Consider the following 12,479-nt stretch of genomic DNA (forward strand, 5'->3'; position numbering starts at 1 on the left):
AAGGCTATTTCCTTCCACAAGAATCTTCAATTCTGACATGTTGGTATAGTTTATTCTGATTCCATGAACCTGTAGAAATACCTCTCTCTAAAACTCTCCCCTGGATACATTCATGCTAAACTTCTTAATTCTCTTTGAAACAATTCTAGCTTAAGGCATTATGAACATTCTATTATCTCTGAAGTAACCATCCCAACAAAGTGTATTTTAAATTTGTATAGTGAGAGAATCCTCATGTATATATTAATATTTCAACTTATCTGGCTTAATTGATTTCAAAATAGTAATTAAATACACTTAAAAATAGCATTACTTATACAGTTACTTACATAACTAGTAAGAATGGTAACTTTTAATAATTCCTATAGTGCTATTCACATATCATCTTAAATATTAATAAATTTTTACAGTATTAGTGTCTCTCTTATCTCATAAAGCTTTAGGGTTGCATATAGTATAAATACTTTCAGAATATTTGTTAAGAGTCTATGATTTACTAAAACCTGCAACAACAGTTACAAAGATTAAGGAGTAGTAGTAGTAGTAGTAGTAGTAGTAGTAGTCATCGTCGTCGTCGTCGTAGTAGTAGTAGTACTAGTATTGTCTTTGATGGAGTGGGCAGAAGTGACAGAAAAGCAAATATTAGCTCAAGAAATTTTAGTATATGCAATAATATATTGTGAAACAAAATAAATAGTATGAAAAAATTTGAAAGAGCTAAACACACAATAACAGAGCCTGAGGGTACATAACTGAGAACATAATAGTTGAGAAGAAATCCTAAATATATAAAGTTTAATAGATAAGTTAAATTTATATAAAAGATAAAGAGTAAAATAGTTTTATTCTAAACTTTAACATGAAGAGCTTTTCTTCAAAAGGACAGGAGGACAGCATTCTAAGGAATGACAGGAAACCAGCATTGTATAAAGCAAAGGACCAGGGATACTTCATGCAGGCTTAACAGTAACAGTGAGTATTATTGATTATATTCTGACAATAAGGGAAAAAGAATTAAAATTTTAGAAGACACTGAGATAAGATCAGATTTGCATTTTAACAATGCTATTGAAGATGCTCCATGGGAAATAATCTGGTAAAAGGATTTGAGGCTAGTCTTATCTTGTTCTAAAGCTGAATTCTTTTGACTACACCTGAGTGATTCCAGCATCTGTTATTGTATTTGCTTTGCAAAGCAACCCCATGGCACAGGGAAAATGCAAACAGGAATTATTATTCATGTATTATACAAGTTGAAACTGAGATCACACAGAAAGTATATGATGCCAAGGTCTTTATACTGCAGTGTCAAATGTCATGGATAATGAGCTAATGACTGAAGGCTAAGAATGATTGCAGGCTTGCCCTGTGCCAGATTCTATGATAAATGTCACTTGTCTGCTAACTCCTGGAATATTTACAAAATATTATGAATGCTTATTTCTAATTACCTGAAGCAGAGACTGTGGGACAGAGGGGATAAGGGGGAAAAGCAATTTCCCACAGCTATAAACATGTTTGCACTGCAGGCTACCTTTGTGACATCCATACTTCTTGAGTTAGACAAAACTAATTTGTTCCATTTCTCAGCAATATCTCCCTCATCTGTTCATCTGGGTTCTTCGTATCTATGTAAAGAGCACTTTCAAGTGTTAATCTTAGTTCCATAGTATGATATGATAAATGTTATATGGCCAGTTTGTACTTTTAACATTTATTATAAAATGATTGAATGTTGGGTTTGTAGTGGATATTTTGCCTTAGAGTTTATTTATTTCATTCAGACAGTCAGTGTCTATTTGTAGGAGATGAAAGTCACATAATACTATATCTGAGCATATAATTCCTTGAAAAATGGTGGATTTCTTTTTTAAAAATGTAGTCTCATTAACTTGCTTATACTCTTAGAGATAAAAGTTAAGGATTTTTTAAAAAATGAATTATTTAATTTGAAGTTCATATAAAACCACTATATTTGTATAAATTTCTTCTCTCTCTCCTGCTACCTACTTCTCCAATACCTTCCTTAATCTAACACAAATTTATTCCTTCCTATTATTTCATTATTATTCTTAGATATACACATAAATATATAATTTTAAATACAAACTGCTGCATCTTTTCAGTGTTATTGTGTGTGTGTGTGTGTGTGTGTGTGTGTGTGTGTGTGTGTGTGTGTGTGGTTTGGTTTTGGTTTTGGTTTTGGTTTGGAAGACAGTGTTTCTCTGAATAACAACCCTGGCTGTCCTAGAACAACAGTTAAGAGACAATACATGGAAGTAATAGAGCATGGTACTACAGGATTAGGATTTAATAATAGGAGATTATGAACAAATGACATTTATGAACATTTGTAAAATGTCTTAATATATCCATTGTCTTAGAATTAATAAATGCTAAGAAAAATGAAAAATATAAATTTGCAAATTGTGTCACTATTTCCTTTCTGAACCTAAATATTATTCCTCCTATTGTGTTCTGCATTTAAATATGTGCAAATATTTCAGAAAGAAAGAGAACAGTGCCCTGGAATGTGTCTTAGATGTGGAGTACAGAAATACTGTACTATGAACAATCCTGAAGTTCTTATGAATGAATCAAATAGGAAGAAGAATTTCACCTTGAAATTTCTTAACTTCCCCCTCCAGGTAGTATTTATTTCAATAGGTTATATTTAAATGTGATGGTTGAAATTCTACAGGGTGCAGGGAGCTGAGGAGACTCCAAACCTAGTAAACATCATCCTGAATAATTTCTACTCTTGGCCACAGGACTCCTCACTACTTTTGCCATCTCTCCCATGTTTCTTCTTGTTACTGTCTCAACTGTAATCTTGGCACCAACTACAAAACTTGGCATTATTCCTGGCTTCACAAATAATGCATCAATTAGAGAATGATGTATACCTTCATTAACAAAATTGGGGCATAGTGTTCAATAAATTTGCCAATCCAATGGATCATTGTCTTTCAATTTTAATTTAGTCAAAGGTATTTTTACTTAAGAAGTAAATTGTTTTATATTGGCAGTGAGTCTGGTGTTATTCATTCCAAAAATGTTAATTAAGCATCAAATACCAGTATTATTTATGCAAGGTCTATAAACATTTTTCCTCAGGCTTCAGGCAAGTATCTTCACAAATTTTCTCAAAGATCTTAAAACTTATGGCAGCAACAACAATAACAAACCCAGTCTATTGACTTAAAAATATTTTTCACTGTTTTGTTCTTAAAATTGTATTTATACACAGAAATATTTTGATAAACAGAGTACTTCATTGTGTCTAGATTCAATGGCAGGTTTATTATTTCATAGAAATATGCAAAGACGAATCTCAGTTCACAAAATATTTTCAACAACTCATTAAACATGATAAGTTCAGCTACTGTCTACATGGAGCCTTTACGCCTGTGTTCTAGCATCTCAGGTATAGGAAAGTACTCTGTACGTGTCAAGTAGAAATATACCCTGCCACATGTGCTTTCATGAACAGTGGTGTCCTGCCTGCAAGAAATGCCCACCGTAACCTACACTGCTTAGATGACCAAGAACCTGAGACTAAATTGCCCAGGGACCTTGGGTAAATGAAACACTCCTGTGCAAATATAAAAATAAAAATAAATGAGAGAGAGAGAGAGAGGCAGAGATAGCCATAAAGAAGCATGAAGATGACTTCTAATGATATCCTGCTATATTCTTGATGAGAAAAGATTCCTTCAGCAGCAGTTGGAAATAAATACAGAGATCCGCAGCCAAAAAATATGTAGAGAGATGCAGACTTTGGAACACTCGCCCTAAATGGTATGTCTCCATAAAATTTCTCCCCTCCAGGATCAGGGAAACCCATTGGAGAGGACTCATAAAGTCATGTGTGTGTGTGTGTGTGTGTGTGTGTGTGTGTGTGTGTGTGTGTGTGTTATATCATGTATGTCACATATGTCATATATATCATAAATGTCATATATCACAAATATCTCTCTATCTCTCTGTATATATTTATATCTATGTCTATGTTTGTATCTATATCTATATCTATATCTATATCTATATCTATATCTATATCTATATCTATATCTATATCTATATCTATATCTATATCTATATCTATATCTATATCTATCTTGTAGTTTAGTGGTTTTATATAATTCCTGAGTTTACAATTGAGTGGCTCCCTGTTCTTCTGTTTTCTCCTAGGCTCTTTTCATCCTCTTTGTTTGTTTTGTCCAATTCCTATGTATTACTTTTTGTTTTATGTTATTATATTATATATTAAATTATTACATAAATAATCATCTTATCAAACTTCTAAATGTGAAGCATGTGTAAGCCAAACCTCTAGAAGAAGACTGTAAAAGTTCATAGTTTTTTCTGCCATTGATAAATTACCAACCTCCAGATAGAAGATGAAAACCCTTCTTTTTCTTCTGTCTAGAGGAAAATTAGCACAAAGCTATTAGTCTAAAGTAAAAGTCAAATGAAAAAAGTACATATTAAGTTATTTTTCATTCATAATAAAATTCTTAATGAGTGATTAGTGTTTTATTCAAATATAGTGCTACATGTTGATTTCAAATTTGAGATTAAATGAACATAATTTTTAAATTATAATGAAATATTAAAAATGAATTCTTTAATCATTTACTATGTACAAGAAGATTTAAGTATTCAAATATTTAATAATGCTTATCATTATAAAACTATCAATTAGACATGTTATTTTTATTTTATTAGGGCATTAAAATATTAAATTGTTTCCCCAAATATGATTTTCATTATGTCCAGGAAAATCATGACCCACCATTTTTCATTAGATATTTCATTTAACAGTATTATTTATTCCATTTTCATTGTACTGTCTTCAAATCTTTTGACAACATTTATATGTTTCCTTTGCATATAGAGCAAAAAAATAACAATAAATTCACATAAAATAGAATTATGGAACTATGTGTCTCCTTTACAGTACATGTATTACATAGGCTTCCCCGTATAAGCAAGGCATATTATTGCCTGTGACACCTATTGAGGTAAAGGCTGATTAAAAGGAAGTAAATAGTAATATTTTATTAGTTTGAAAGTAATTATTTCAAGGTTTATTTATTTATTTATCTTTTGTTTTTTGGTTTTTGTTTTTTTTTATTAATACAGTACAATAAACTCCCAATGCAATAAGCTTTGGGTATTGTTCTGGGTTGCTCCCAATAGTTGAAGGTAAGACATATTTTGGGTGACACCATGTGCTTCAGACATAGGACTTGGAGATTTGAACTGGAACTGATCTAAAAGCCACTTTACCAAGTACTAGTTTTCATAATAATGGTGGCAGGCAAGCTTCCAAGGGGAGAAAGCAATCAATACTTTTAATCAGCTGTGATGCTAATGAACTAAAACAATAACTAGTATGGCAAAATATCCCAAAATATATGATAATGGCATATATACCCAACGATAACCAATAGCTGTCTACTATGACTTAAAGCATACTTAACAACAAGGGTACCATGCCTGGTACTGTAAATGCAGCTCATATATTTTAGAGCGGAAATTATTAATACCAGTTTTCTTAAGCTAGTTTGTTAGCTGAATTGTAACGATGTATCCTTAAATTCATAGATGACTGTAAATCTCATCCTTCTTAGGAAGCTTCTTCATGGAGAAGATGGAAACCATTGCAGAAAACTAAAAATGGGTCAAAATGCAGAGAAGTGACCATGAAATGCTCAGCACAAACTTGAAGTATCTACAACACAAGTCCTGTGTTTAATGATTAGGGAACATAGATGAGGTAGAAAGATTGTAAGAGACAAAGGAACAAAAAGTCTATGTGATTGTGCCTTCTAACTGTAACAGGAAAGTTATACTCATGAAATCTCAATAAAATGACTGCCTACTCAAGACCTGAACAATGAGAACACCAGTTTACATTCCAAAGCATACTGGGAAAATCCCATAGGCCTTATACTCCTAGATAAAGAGATATAAGAAACCAAGAAGTTAATCTTCAGAGATTTTCCAGCTAAATGGTTAGAGAACAATGAATAGTCAGTCATAAAAGAATATACCAGGTAGACTCAGTCAGTTGTTTTATATATTTATTCATGAATATGTGCATAGACATATACATTACTTGTACACACATGCATATGCATGCACACACACACACACAAACATATACATATACAGTAGTCATTTGAATATTTTTGCCCAGAAAAAGGTAGTATTCGGAGGTGTGACTTTGTTGGATCAGGTGTGTCACTATGGTCATGGGCTTTAAGAATCTCTTCCTAATCACCATCCCTGACCTCAAGCAGTATTACAGGAAAATAACCATAAAAACTGTGTGGTATTGGTACAGAGACAGGCAGATAGAACAGTGGAGTAGAATTGAAGACCCAGAAATGAACCCACACAACTATGGTCACTTGATCTTTGAGAAAGGAGTTAAAACCATGCAATGGAAGAAAGATAGTATTTTCAACAAATGGTGCTGGCTCAACTGGAGGTCAGCATGTAGAAGAATGCAAATCAATTCATTCTTAACATCCTGTACAAAGCTTAAGTCCAAGTGGATCAAGGACCTCCACATCAAACCAGATACACTCAAACTAATAAAAAATAAAAAGTGGGGAAGAGTCTCAAACACTTGGACACTGGAGGAAATTTTTCTGAACAGAACACCAATGGCCTATGCTCTAAGATCAAGAATCGACAAATGGGACCTCATAAAACTACAAATCTTCTGTAAGGCAAAGAGCACTGTCATTAGGACAAAACAGCAACCAACAGACTGGGAAAGATCTTTACCAATCCTATATCTGATAGAGGGCTAATATCCAAAATATACACAGAACTCAGGAACATAGACTCTGAAAGCCAAATAACCCTATTAAAAACGGGATACAGAGCTAAACAAAAATTCTCTACTGAGGAATATCGAATGGCTGAGAAGCACCTAAAGAAATGTTCAATATCCTTAGTCATCAGGAAATGCAAATCGAAACCACCCTGAGATTCCACCTCACACCAGTCAGAATGACTAAGATAAAAAATTAAGGTGACAGCAGATGCTGGTGAGGATGTGGAGAAAGAAGAACACTCCTCCATTGTTTTGGGGACTGCAAACTGGTACAACCACTCTGGAAATCAGTCTGGAGGTTCCTCAGAAAATTGGATATTGCACTACCTGAGGACCCAGCTATACCTCTCCTGGGCGTATACCCAAAAGATGCTCCAACATACAACAAAAACACGTGCTGCACTATGTTCATAGTAGCCTTATTTATAATACCCAGAAGCTGGAAAGAACCCAGATGCCCTTCAACAGAGGAATGGATACAGAAAATGTGGTACATCTACACAATAGAATATTACTCAGCTATCACTACTACTTAGCTAACCACTACGGAAAGACTATACATGGACTGACCCAGGGCTCCATCTGCATATGTAGCAGAGAATAACCTTGTTGGAGCACCAGTGGAAGGGGTAGCCCTTGGTCCTGCCAAGGTTGGACCCCCATTGCAGGGGAATGTAAGAGGAGTGGATGGGGGGAATATCCTTATGGAGGTGGGGGATGAATAGGGGGGTTATAGAACAGAAACTAGGAAAGGGAATAACATTTGAAATGTAAAAAAGAAATATATCCAATTAAAAAAAAAGAATCTCTTCCTAGCTGCCTGGAACCCAGTCTTCTCCTGTTTGCCTTTGGTACAAGATGTTGAACTCTCAAGAGCTCCTCTAGGGCCATGCCTGCCTGGAGGCTAACATGCTCCCACCTTGATTATAATAGACTGAACTTCTGAACCTGTAAGCCAACCCCAAATAAATGCTGTCCGTATAAGAGAAGCCTGTGTTATGGTGTCTGTTCATACCAGTAAAACACTAAGATTTTGCATATATATGCATAATATATAAATGTAAATATAATCATGAATTTGCAGGTGAGTAGAGGTGGGACAATTTAGAAGAAGAAAGTGATGTACTATTTTAATCAAAAATAATATCAAAGATGGGTGTGGTGGTACATTCCTTTATTCACAGGATTCAGAAGATAGAGGCAGATGGATCTATATGAGTTTGAGGCCAGCTTGGTCTACAAAGTTAGGATTTCAAGCACTGCTATGGAGAGAAGCCCTATCATCAAAACCAAAACCAAAACCAAAACCAAATGCATCTCTCTCTCTCTCTCTCTCTCTCTCTCTCTCTCTCTCTCTCTCTCTCTCTCTCTCTCTCTCTCTCTCTGTGTGTGTTGTGTGTGTGTGTTGTGTGTGTGTGTTTGTGTGTGTGTGTGTGTGTGTGTGTGTGTGTGTGTGTGTGTGGGTGTGAATCTTTTTTAAAAAACCTGTTTGGAAGCGTTTACTGAGTAGCTGTCAGAACCTAATTAATATTGGTTTGATTCTCACTCAAATGATTCTTGAATGAGCAAATACTCTTAAAACTGCATGAATCCCCCGAAGCTGAATGCAAAATTTATATATCGAATCACATTTTTGCTTGACACTTAATGATCTTTTCTTCAATAGCAATAACAAATTAATAGTGTAGTCAACTCTCTTCTGAGGTATTTTAAATATCTCAGTGAGATTAATGAATGCAATGAAACTTTGTAAATAAGTTTTAAGAGATAGAACTATAATATGAATATAGTCTTAGATACCTTTGCCCTTATGTTTCCACATGCACTTTTTCATACCTTTGCTTATGTATCTAGTTCTATGAGCTCACAAATGGTAATGATGACCTCATAGATAATTTTTTCCATCTCACTATCTTTGTAAACACCTCACCCTAAAATATTAATCATGCAAATCTGTGTATGCAGTGAAGACATACTTTAAATCAATCTGTGAGTTAACAAGTCCATGAACGCATTATTAGCAAAGTAATGGTATAGTTAAGTTTCTATTTCATAATACCATTTATATAAACCCACTAAAAGTAGAAAATAGAGAATATAACTGCATGGACACTAGTTTAGAAACTAGAATGCTGGTCATTTTGAGAGAATAGAAGGATTCAGAAAACCAAGAACAGCAATGAGAGAAATGCTGCAGACATCGTTGTAAGTCTCAATACATGCAGGTTTCAGGTAAGGAAAAATTATTTAAGGTTTTATATATATATACATATATATATATCTTTTAATTAATTATTTTTTCATACAATATATGCTGATTATAGCCTCCCCTATATTTTAGTACATTTATTATTTTTCTTTTTCATTGCATATTTATTTATTTACATTTTAAATATTAATTAAATATTAATTGCCTATCTCAGTTTCCTCTCCAGAAACCTCCTATTCCATATCCCCTCCCACTGCTTATATGAGGGTGCTCCCCCATCCACCCACCCACTCCTACACTGGGGCATCAAGCCTTCACAGTACCAAGGTCCTCTCCTCCCATTGATGCCATATAAGGTCATCCTCTGCTTTATATGCAGCTGGAGCCATGGGTCCCTCCATCTTTACTCTTTGGTTGGTGGTTTAGCCCCTAGCTCCCCTATATTTTGATCATACTTTTCCCTCTATCAATTATACTAGGATCCTCTATACATTCTCATCCACCAAATCCCAAGTTTTCTCTCTTTAAAAAGAAGAGAACAGAAAAAGAAAGAAAATAAAAACAAATAAAGTAAAAAATGATGCTCACAAGACAAAAAAGTACAAAGTCAAACAAAATAAAACAAAAACTGCACCCATAAACAGCAAGTACAGAGTCAGTGCATTTTATGTTGGCCCACTACTCCTGGGCATAACATTTATCTGACCTGGACTATGGTTAACATACTCAGTGATAGACCATTGGCAAAATGGATTTTGATTTTCCAAACATTTATCAATTGCAAATATCTTCTTGGTTAAGAGTGGTATTTTGTGCCTACTTCCCCTTCTCATTAATGGGAATTAGCATCTATGCATCTTAATGAAGTATTGTAGTACAACAATTAAAAAACACAATAAACAATGTTGTGAATTCTTATTAAACAAACAGGAAAATTAGAGATGACAAGAGGTTAATGCTCCGTTGAGTTTTAGTACTTAAATAGGTAGAATGTTATGCCCGAAATTTACTAGAAGTAGCAATCCAAGAAGATTCTGTAAGTGGTAGAGCTACCAGACAAGTGTGAATGCATTTCTATGGAGATCGAGATTCGATGTTAAATAAAAAGCAAATGATGCGTCATTTCATGCTATGACCAAAAAAGAAAAAAAATGTCAGAGTAATTCTAATGATGCGTGGTAATGGGTAGTATTTTCATATTGCAGGAATATAGAAATATAATTCTTTACAAAGAGAACTACTGATACTTTTAAGGATGCAAATGGCACATTTCTGTTTGAGATGTTATTTAGCCTCTGAATGAAAGGTTGTCGGACAAAGAAAATATAAACTAATATCATGTCTTCCTAAAATTGAGCACATTGAAGTGATTTAAAATAGTAGAATAGGAATAAAAAGAATAGTAATATAGCTTGGTAACTATCCCAATTTCATTTCTGTTGCCATGATAAAAAGGCCTGAAAAGTATTATTTGGCTACTAGTGTATCAAAGGATAGTCAACACAGTAAGGGAGAAGCTACTCACTTCACATCCACAGTCAAGCATAACGATGAGTCACACATGTGTTTCCTGTTTGCTCACTTGCTAGCTTTCATTACCTTTATAAAGTACAAGACCCAGTTTAAGGAATAATGTCATCCAAATCAGTCTGGGCCTTCCTTCTTCACCTGACAACAGCACCTTCTTAGGTCAACATGTTTTGTAGATGAGGAGGGGTTGGGGGATGTTTGCCTGGAAACCGGGAAAGGTAATAACAATTGAAATGTAAATAAGAAATACTCAATTTAATAAATATGGAGGAAAAAAATAATTCCTCATTAAGATTCTCTTCTCAGGGAATATCAAGCTTACAGTAAAAGCTAAACATAATCCCAACTAATTCAAACATCACAAAGAAATTGCTGATCATCTGAGTGAAAACTGCATCAATTTAATAAAGATGGAGGAAAAAAATAATTCCTCATTAAGATTCTCTTCTCAGGGAATATCAAGCTTACAGTAAAAGCTAAACATAATCCCAACTAATTCAAACATCACAAAGAAATTGCTGATCATCTGAGTGAAAATTGCATCATAAATATATATATATATATATATAAGATTATGATATTCTAAGCTCACAGGTTCCAGGATTTCAACAGCAGATTCTGCCTCATTCTGAGCTTAAGCAAAGACATACATAGAAATATAGGAAAGGTGTCATTATGTGGAAAAGTAAAATATAACATGTTTTCTAATCCACATAATGAAGACTGGAACAACTCAAAGATGTCAGATAAAATGATAGGAAATCATTAATCTATAATAAATTAAAAAATAGTGTAGATAAGTTTGAAGTTTCCTCTAACTTCTCAGTATTGAGTAATTAGACATGTTGACATTATAGCCTGGAATTTGCAAATAGGTTTGGTTGAGCCTAGTGTATACTCTGTAGTTGGGTACTTGCCTGGCATGCATAAAAGATACGAGAAGTCCTAAAAATTAGAAACACAATAAATCTGATGAGTAAACTCTTTATTATACCACCTAAGGAGCCTGGAGGTTTGAAGCATAACACATGAACTGCTAGAAGAAAATTACCTGGAGCCTAGAGGCAAGATGTTCGAAGAAAGTGAGGTCGGAAAGTGACACTCTCAAAGAGACTTTACGCTAACTGAATTTTCCAAAGATGAGGTTCCTAGACTTGAGTTAGAAGTGAAAATAGCTTGACAAAGAACATTAGAAATTGAGGAATTTATGCTATATGATGACTGAAAGCATGTAGGAAGCTAGCTTTCTGTGATTCGTTTAACTTGTTCAGAGAGCAAACTCTTAGCCTTCTCCAAATGAAAGGTAAAAGGGAAGCAATGCAGTTTTCACAGTATATTGGTGGAGTTGGAAAACACTAGGTTATCAGGGTTCTCATTGCAAGGTTCACCTTCCAGCTGTTATGCAGCTTGTACAAAGAGAGGAGAGATTATCCACATTAAGCTTACCGTTATTGAAGTTTTAGGTAAATAGCTTTGCATCAGTTCTAAATATCATCAGGACTTTTTTTTTTTTCTGAGAGAGAGACTTTTGACTGGAAAAATGCCACGTGTAGGTTTTTGTTTTGGTTTTTTTAATACTCTAAATTTTATTCCCCTCTAGGTCTACCCCTCCCCCACAGTTCCACATCCCAAACTTCCTTCCTCCCCCACCTCCTCGTGCCTCCACAAGGATGTCCCAACTCCATCCACCCTACCAGACCTCTAAACTTCCTGGGGCCTCCTGTCTCTTGGAAGATAGGTGCATCTTCTCTGACTGAACCTAGACCCAGAAGTCCTTTGCTGTATGTTTTGGGGGTCTCATACCAGCTGGTACATTCTGTCTGCCTAGTGATCAAGTGTCTGAGAGATCTTGGAGTTCAGGTTAACTGAGGCTGCTGGTCCTCT

This window comes from Rattus norvegicus, chromosome 14 (genome assembly GCF_021556685.1).
Source record: "Rattus norvegicus strain SHRSP/BbbUtx chromosome 14, alternate assembly SHRSP_T2T, whole genome shotgun sequence".
NCBI lineage: Eukaryota > Metazoa > Chordata > Mammalia > Rodentia > Muridae > Rattus > Rattus norvegicus.